The following is a 7,078-nucleotide window of genomic DNA, read 5'->3' as shown; positions in this document are numbered from 1 at the left end:
CCAAAGCAAAGCGGATTGTAGAAAGGTTGTTTGATGAAGTTTCATAGTACAATGCACCAAATGCCCAAACCGTTTAGAAACTTGTGATTTGATTCGTAAAATATTTGTTGTTTTTTTATAACCTGTTATCAACAAGTTATGAATCGACTGTATTGCAAGTTTATTTGAACATTAACACAAAGAAGCTAGAAGATACGATCGGTTTAACATTTCAAGAAAGTTCTGGGCACAATCAGGGCAATTTTCTTTGTTTATCTTACATAAAAAATATTGAAGACGTTAGATATATAACAAGATAATTTTCGCAGCAAGGGATTCACACTTATGGACCATTAACGTATAGGTTATGACTGAAAGCCTCATTACTCTGCATTGCCTTTGAACAATACAGGTTATTTTCGTGGTTTGTATTAGGCGTATGTTATGAAACATCTTGCAATATGAAGAATTTAAAATTAGGTAGAATTACAATATCTTCCGAATAAAAATATTTTGTCCTTGTGTAAAAATGTAATGTCATAATTCGTAGAATCTTGAAAGCCAAAGAGCATTGGCTCAGTTGAGTTTACAGTATGCTATGTAATTTAAGAAGGAAGTGCCCTTGACAGCTCACGAAAGTATTTTAAGGATGCAACAAGGTGAAATAGATTTAAAGCTTGAAAGCTTTATTTCAAGCTTCATCTTCATTTTATAGAGCATATACATAAAAGTATTCTGATCAAATAAAATTTGGGTCTTAAAGCATTTTCTTTGAATAAAGATATGACTCTTAAAAATCCTACATATTTCAGTTTCCAAGTATTCTTATGTGAAAGACTCTGAAATTCTTCTTAAATAAATAGTAGCTTGGGGTTGTGCTGCCCATTTCAACAGTATTTGTTACCTACAGGTGGGTTGTTTACCGAACGATCGTTACTGAGAATAACCAGCATTAGACCTTTTTCCGCAGTATAGAACAACCAAATTTCTCAGACAAATAGGCAGTGGGACTCGAACCAATGACCATAGCTTGTTTGTTTGTTTGTGATTTATGTCTGATTCAACAGTATTTCAGTAATTTACAGGCGGGTTGTTTACCTTACTATTTTTTTGGATAGGGCCTTCAGGATGTAGCAAACTAGCACTCTTGTCTATAATGAATACCAAGACAACAATAAATTTGTAAGCTGTCTCGTTCCATGAACTTTTGATAGGAATACAACTGCGTACAATGTAAAATGTTAAACTTTCGAATTTCTTCTTATCTCAAGCATTGTAACAGGAAGCCTGAACTTACTACTCTACTCTAAAATCATATACAGTCCAGTATCTTTTGCAAAAGTTGGGTTTGTTAATTTCAAACAAAACTACTTACTAATCACCATCATAGTAAGGAACACGGTGACCACTGAGGTGGGGCAATTATTGACCTTGGGCCAGAATTTGAACAAACTTAGTAGAAATCAACTAAATGACACTACATAGCAAAGTAAGCTCTATGTCTTACTGTTTCTGACAAGATGTTTTTTAAAAAGTTTTTCGTATGTATTACTGAGTAAAAACAAGCAACCCCAGTCCGGGGCCGATTTTGATCCCAGGGGCATTATGTGAACAATCTTGACAACGACCCACTTAACGATACTACATACCAAATATCTAAGCTCTAAGTCTTATGGTTCCTGAAAAAAAGATTTCCCGTTGCCATGGCAACCAGAGTTCTGCATTGGAGTTTTTTAACAACTTTGGTAGAGAACAAATCAAGAATAACTACAGGGAAACCGGTCTTCATTGCATGAAGACGAGGGCCATTTGGGAACAAGTTGAGTTGTTCCCATACAAGCAGACTTGCTACAAGTCCCAAACAAGAGACTTGCTACAAGTCCCTTTGTATTTGTAAAACAAGAGATCGCAGAGGGATCTTGGCGCCCACCATCGAATGATCTTTCTGATGGAAAATTTTCTGCGTAATGTATCTGAATACAGGTATAAGTAGGGCACTTCATTAGGAGTTTTGTTCTGGTCCCTATGACCTTGACCAAATCATCCCAGAATCAATAGGGGTCATCTACACATCAAGACCGGTAAACTAATGTATGTAGTTTCAAGGTCCTCAGTCAAATGGGTCTCCAGTTATTAAGCAGTAAATATTTTCAATGTTCAGGTCCACGTGACCTTGATCTTTGACCCGGTGACCCAAAACTCAGAATGGGTCGTGTACACATCAAGACCAATGCAGTTATGAAGTTTTACGGTCCTAAGTGAAACGAAGTTGAAATCGTTTTCAATATTTAGGATCCTGTGCCTTTGACCCAGTGATCCCAAAATCAATGGAGATCCTCTATACATCAAGACTAATAAGCTTATAAGTTTTAAGGTCTTAGGTGAAATTAAGGTCGCTATGACCTTTGACACAGTGACCCCAAAATCAATAGGAGTCATCCACATATCAAGACCAATGAACCTATGAAGTTTCAATATTCTAGGTTAAATGGTTCTCCAATTATTGAGTGGAAACCGTTTTCAGTGTTCAGGTCCCTTTGACATTGACCCGGTGACCCACAAATCAATGTAGGCCATCTACACATGAAGACCAATAGATCTATTCAAGGTGCTAGGTGAAATGGTTCTCCAGTTATTGAGCGGAAACCATTTTCAATGTTCAGGTCCCTGTGACCTTGACCTTTGACCCAAAAATGAATAGGGTTCATCTACATATCATGTTCAATAAACCTATGAAGTTTAAAGGTCTTAGGTGAATCTCTAGCTATTGAACAGAAACTGTTTTCGATGTTCAGGTCCATGTGACCTTGAACTTTAATCCAGTGACCCCAAAGTCAAAAGGAGTCATCTACACATCAAGACCAATAAACATATGAAGTGTCAAGGTCTGCGGTAAAATGGTTCTCCAGTTTTATGTTCAGGTCACTGTGACCTTGGCCTTATATCCAGTGACCCCATTCTCACTTAGGATCAACTACCGTACTATAGATCATTCTGGCCAAGTTTTATTGAAATCTCCCAGTAGGTTCTCACAAGTAGCGATAACAAAAGTTTCTTGAATTTCACACCAAAGGCAGTAACTCTTGATGTAATCATTATACTGGAACCATTCACACTAAGAACCAACTAGGGTACTATGGGATTAATCTGGCTAAGTTTCAGTGAATTCTTCCAGTAGTTTCTGACAAGTAGTGATAACATAAATTTCTTAAATTTCATATCAAAGACAGTAACTCTTGATGTAATTGTCATACCGGAACCATTCACACTTCGGACCAACTAGGGTACTAGGGGATCAATCTGGCCAAGTTTCATTGAAATCTGCCCCATATATTTTTACTAGTAGCGATAACAAGAATTGCTTACGGACGGACGGACGGACCATGGACGAAAAGCGATTTGACTTGCCTACTATCTGTTTAGATAGTGGGTTAAAAAAGACAAAATGTACACTCCCTGTAGCTGAACACACATAAATGAGCAATACAATTGATATATTGATCTCATCAATTCAATTTGCATGCAGAACAATTTTCCCCAGGGTAATGAGCAAGAATCCAAATTTTCTGGTTCAGGTGTTATTTTCAAAAATAGATTTGAAGAAGAATCATATTCAGATTCAGAAGATACTATTTTTACCATGGCTAAAACATCTACTACTCAAATTGCAATTCCTGTGTAATTTTTAACAATTTGATTCGATGGTTTCTGAGGAGATGTCATTTAAAGCAATTGTTGACAGCGACATCCGACGAACAAAAAAAACATACTAAAAGTTGCATCTGACCGAAACCTGACCTTTAATCAGGTGAGCTAACACCAACAGGGCCAAGATAAGTAGTCGCTGAACAGAGAAAAAAAATGGAAAGTTGATTTGGTGCAATGTTACAGTTTAGGAACAATCAATTCAATTAAATTTTGACCCTAAGGGAATAATTTGAAGCAATCTTGTAGAGGGTCACCAGATGATATTACATACTACATCTAGTAAGAAACTGCTTTTGAAAAGTACGTCTCCCAGTACTGATCAGTCATTTAAATGTTGCATCTTTGCGTAGAAGTTACTCTGCAAAAAGCTTTAAATCATAAGCACTAACATGCTGTGACCTTGACCTTGATCCTACCTATAGTCCCAGACAATATGCACATCTCTTGGTATGAAAGTCTCATTTAAATCAAGCCAGTGCTTTTCGAGGGATTGGGCTGAAACTATTTTACAGTAATGTTACAGTAAGCCCACTGGTTTAGAAGATGTTCTTTGAATGAAATGTCTACAACGGACGGACAATGGTCGGACGAAAGGCGATCCTGTGATAGGCTCATGTGAGCTGAGAAACGAAAACAAAACAAGTAACAGTATCAACCTGTCTCACTTTTAATAACTTTCATGAACAACTTTAACATCAAGATTTCAGAAAATAAAATCCGTCATAAACGTTGTGAAAATTACTAAAAATAAAGCTGTTTTTCTTTCTACTTTGTGAATGAGCAAAAACAATCAATCAATAACCAATTAACTATTAAAGACAGAATGATTACATTATGAATGCATATAAAGGGAAATCGAATCTATATAATAATGTTTTGCTATCATATAATGAAATTAAAGTTGGTTCCATATAAAGACAGAACGGTTCCATATGTTACATTTTGGAAATAGAGTCTATATAATAATGTTTTGCTATCATATAATGAAAAGCTGGTTCCATATAAAGACAGAACGGTTCCATATATTACATTTTGAATGCATATAAAAGGAAATCTATATAATAATGTATGATATCATATAATGAAAAGTTGGTTCCATATAAAGAAAGAACGGTTCTATATATTGCATTTTCCAATTTATATAATGAGCGAATGATCCTATATATAGTTAACACGAAGGAATAAATATAATGAAAAGTTGGTTTCATATAACGATAGAACAGGTCCATATATTACATTTTGAATGCATATAAAGGGAAATCGAATCTATATGATAATATTTTGCTATCATATAATGAAAAGTTGGTTCCATATAAAGACAGAACGGTTCCATATATTACATTTTGAATGCATATAAAGGGAAATCGAATCTATATAATAATGTTTTGCTATCATATAATGAAAAGTTGGTTCCATATAAAGAAAGAACGGTTCTATATATTGCATTTTCCAATTTATATAATGAGCGAATGACCCTATATATAGTTAACACGAAGGAATAAATATAATGAGAAGTTGGTTCCATATAAAGACGGAACGGTTCCATATCTGGAAGATCTATAATATATGAGCCGAATACAGTTCCATCAGTTGTAGTATTTGAAAATACATTCGAGACTGAATGTTATGGTCCTTTATCGAACCGTAAATAAATAAAAGATGTCCGATATATTTTAGACAATTTATCGGAACAGTTTATTCGTTAATAAATGACTGTCATTATTTATCATTAATTATTTCTGAATTTCGGTATAGAGAAGTGAAGTGTAGTGAAATTTGTTAACTATGGGTGTGTCTTTGATTTATGTGACTGATTCTTTTTCTTTACAAGGTTGAAGCGAAAAAAAAAGACAATATATGCAATTTCAGCCAACACTCGACTAAACGTCGGCGGTGTAAGTAACGTGCTGCCGACGTCCATCTGGAAGATCTACATGATATGAACCGAATCCGTTTATCCCATCTGAAAATAGATACGAGTCTGCATGTTATGGCCCATTATTGATAGTCGGTATTTTATAGTCGGAAAATATTTCCTATTTTAGACAATTTGTCATTGTAATGATTTCTGAATCATATGATATTGGTATACATCTGTTTTATATATAATTAAGATTAAAAGTTATATAGTTCTGAATCAAGAAGGAATATATCAGAATATCAAGAATATATGAGAAATGCATTTTCGATAAACAGAGGTTGTGCCCAATTGTTTCGACATTTTTTATTTCAAATATATTTTCCGACCACTTGTATGCAGTACAAATTTATAACCATTTTTCACAACTCTTTTCTCAGACATACACTATCTACTTTCATAAGTAAATTAACACACACACACACCGTATGAATAAATTGCATTTTATATAGAACAGTATGCATCCAACAGTCCAAAGAAAAAATGAAAAACTTGAAAACTAGATTTTGTTTGATTCACCGTCAAGAAAGATAGATGTAGAACTCGAAAATAAAGCGACTCAAAATTCCACAAAAAATAGTAAGTCTTTAAGTAGGAATTTAAAAATTGGAAAGCAAAAAAGAAAGGGTCTGTCCCTTTAATAGAATGCTTAACCTCATTCTACCTGGGAGGGAAGCCTGAATAACCTGATCGTTTACATGTGTAGCAGTGTTTGAACACTATCTTTACCACCAACAAATACATCAGCAACACCAACATCAGTATCAACAAAAACAAATATCATAAAAAGAGAATATTTTGTTTAAGTGAATATGGTATATATATTTCAGTAAGAAGTTAGACAATTTTAATATTTTTACCTTTGTATGAACCATCATACCAGGGGATTATGGCAGTTACCATAATTATTGTGTACCCAGAATGAATGAAACAATTCAAGGTTTCTATGTCAAGTTGTAAATTACTGTGCGACACATTACCGTCGACTATCGCAACAGCAATCATTAAGTGCCGTGTGGGATTCAGTGTTGTTACATATTCTTGTCCTTTGAGATCATGGACTCCATTCGATATCTAAATAACAGAATTGGGCTTAAGCCGGTGCTAGAGAGCGTGAGGTTTGAGGTGTTTTCACTTTTCATTTTCTCTCATGAACAAACTCAATAAAACAGAGTATACTATTATTTTGCTTGGTTGCTTCCAAATGATCTTCTTACAGATTTTATTATGTCTATTTTGGTCTATTCATTCATATAACCCGTTACAAAACAATGAAGAAAATGCTTTAGATATAACTAGATACAGTCGATCGAATGCATGGCATGTGTTCGCTTTATAGCTACAGCCGTAAACTTTATATTCACATACTATAGGTGCAAAAGCCTTTTCTTTTTTTTCTTTCTAGCTGTAATCAATCCCTGATGACAATTGCACAGACGTTAATTGATATTAGCACTAAATACCGCATCTAAA

The sequence above is a fragment of the Mercenaria mercenaria genome, chromosome 3 (genome assembly GCF_021730395.1).
Source record: "Mercenaria mercenaria strain notata chromosome 3, MADL_Memer_1, whole genome shotgun sequence".
Lineage (NCBI taxonomy): Eukaryota > Metazoa > Mollusca > Bivalvia > Venerida > Veneridae > Mercenaria > Mercenaria mercenaria.
Note: the sequence above shows the minus strand (reverse complement) of the source record.